General features: G+C 46.2%; 1 protein-coding gene and 1 long non-coding RNA gene across 7 annotated transcripts in view; both read right to left on the bottom strand.

Moving 5' to 3' along the window:
• bcas3 (BCAS3 microtubule associated cell migration factor) overlaps positions 1-2,500 on the bottom strand; it is a 210,352-nt gene that overhangs the window by 114,871 nt on the left and 92,981 nt on the right. The gene's annotated exons all lie outside the window — the stretch shown is intronic.
• LOC132474234 (uncharacterized) overlaps positions 1-2,500 on the bottom strand; it is a 20,642-nt gene that overhangs the window by 12,211 nt on the left and 5,931 nt on the right. Inside the window, exons 1-2 of the long non-coding RNA XR_009529626.1 lie at positions 2,282-2,500; positions 1-2,227 (exon numbers count right to left, since the gene is read on the bottom strand). The exon at positions 1-2,227 is cut by the window's left edge and continues 12,211 nt beyond it; the exon at positions 2,282-2,500 is cut by the window's right edge and continues 5,931 nt beyond it. This is a non-coding gene — a long non-coding RNA (uncharacterized LOC132474234). The remainder of the gene's footprint in view (positions 2,228-2,281) is intronic.

Below are 2,500 nucleotides of genomic sequence, written 5' to 3'. Positions count from 1 at the left end.
AGAGTCGGTATGGAAAAATAAAGGTGGGACACGATGAAGAGGGGAACAGTCATGCAGGAATAGCAGAAAATAATTAAACGGGCTGAAACATCTCTCGAGGGAATAGCAGGAGGAGATAAAGAATAGAGGATTAGAAAAAATAGAGCAAAAAAAAAAATAGAGGAAGCGAGAGACAGTGAGAGAGAGAGCAAGAGAGATAAGAAAGGAGAAAGTAGTAGGCCATAACCACAAATTCGTATTTTTGTGATTACATGGGGAAAATAAATAAAACAAGACGGCGTCTTGAGTTTTTTATGAGCTGTCCATCATGGCCTCCTCATAAAGACAGAGTGAGTGACCCAGCAGAGGGCTGAAGGCTCTCTGCCTTCTGTGTTGCCCTCCGGCCATCTCCACCAGCAGCGGTCAGACACTCTGCCTTTCTTTAAGAAAAGCCTCTTTGTTATTGGAATCAAGCAGGAATTCTACATCATAGTGTGACGAGAAATGTGATTCGAATCAAGTTCTTATGTATTGTACTGTATAGAGCTCACTGCAGGGGATTCAAGTATACCAAAAAACTGCCAAAGTCTGATGGACTAAAACAACTTCGGATCTTCAGATTTGGGTTTCCCACACGCGCAATCAGTGAGTGCATGCTTGTCATTCTCATCACTGATCTCCTTTTAAATCAAACACAAACAAGGTCTTCATGGCATAGTCTTACCAGCGAGAGAGATAAAGAAAGTGTATGTGTTCTCTTAAACAGACAGACAGACAGACAGACAGACAGACAGACAGACAGACAGACAGACAGACAGACAGACAGACAGACAGACAGACAGACGGACAGACAGACAGACAGAGAAAGAGGCATAGAAGGAGAGAGAAAGAAACACAGAGACAGTGAGTTTTGAAAATTGTCTGAACATCTGTGACACAAATTGGGCTCTTTGGGGAGTGGGATGCATATGTTTCAAGCAATCCTTCTCTCTTGCTCTCTGGTGACCACAGAGCCATGGAGTGTGCTTTCTCCCCCTTCTCCTTCACTATTCATTTTTCAATACACTTCCAAGTAAAGAGGGGCTGCACGCCCCCGCAATAGCTCTGAGATAATGTGTGGGAGTGTGTTTGTGCACGTAACAGTGTGCTCTGTTTGTGCGTGCAAGTGCAGCGTGATCAGATGCATTCAGTGATGTTGATGCCTACGTGTAAAAAACCCCATTAAGAGTGAGCGGGATTGCCGATCGATGCCTTACGGGATCTGGTGTTGCTGTGGGTGTGTGTGGGTGTGTATGTGTGTGTGTGTGTGTGTGTGTGTGTGTGTGTGTGTGTGTGTGTGTGTGTGTGTGTGTGTGTGTGTGTGTGTGTGTGTGTGTGTGTGTATGGGAGGAGGTACTGTAACACCTCTCAGAGGTGGATTAGTCCGCGACAGCATGGAGACACTGTCAGACATGGTTAGTGTCAGAGAGAGAGAGAGAGAGAGAGAGAGAGAGAGAGAGAGAGAGAGAGAGAGAGAGAGAGAGAGAGAGGAGAGAGAACGAGAGAGAGAGAACCAGAGAGAGAACCAGAGAGAGAGCGAAAGTGAGAGAGAATGAAGACAAGAGCAGATGAGGAAAGGAAGAGATCAAAAAGGTGAACAGATGGAAAGAAAAAATACAGAGAGGCTGTGTCTGTGAGCGAGAGAAAGAGACAGAGAGAAAGGAGAGAGAGAGAGTGGTGTTACGAGAGAGGATGTGTCAGAGTTGATGATAACGATGAATGATGCTTGGGCGTGATTTCCCCTGTTGACATGAGAAGAAGGGTTGCGAGGGCCGGGAGATAAAGGAGGACATGTTGGGGAAGAGATGCCTTGTGAAAACGTATGTAAATAGAGGCGAGGAGCTGGAACTCACTGGATACAATATCTCCATATCAAGCACAATGTGTGACATATCTGCAATCCCGCACAGAAATATGGTCTTACACTCACTCGTTCCCTGTATTCTGCTCTCTCTCTCTCTCTCTCTCTCTCTCTCTCTCTCTCTCTCTCTCTCTCTCTCTCTCTCTCTCTCTCTCTCTCTCTCTCTCTCTCTCTCTCCTCTCTCTCTCTCTCTCTCTCTCTCTCTCTCTCTCTCTCTCTCTCTCTCACACACATACACACACACTTGAGTGGAACACAGAAAGAGTGAACACATGGTAGATGCCTGACACATTGGTGTCCATTCAGTCAATATAAAGAGCAGCTGCTCTGCCTCCATTGCCCCTAGCACTGCTCACACACACACACACACACACACACACACACACACACACACACACACACACACACACACACACACACACACAAAAAAAACCACACACACGTACTTGGCATAGGACACTAACACTGAAGGGCATTTCATCCCTGACAGATTAGATGTGGTGCATTTGCACACGCACCGACACACACACCAACTCACGGACACACGCAAGATCACACCCAGATACACACATACGCAAGCACGAGTGACAAGGCCCTGGTCAAACGTAATCAAATAACAGT

The sequence above is a fragment of the Gadus macrocephalus genome, chromosome 16 (genome assembly GCF_031168955.1).
Source record: "Gadus macrocephalus chromosome 16, ASM3116895v1".
Lineage (NCBI taxonomy): Eukaryota > Metazoa > Chordata > Actinopteri > Gadiformes > Gadidae > Gadus > Gadus macrocephalus.
Note: the sequence above shows the minus strand (reverse complement) of the source record. Positions and strands in the feature narration are given on the sequence as shown.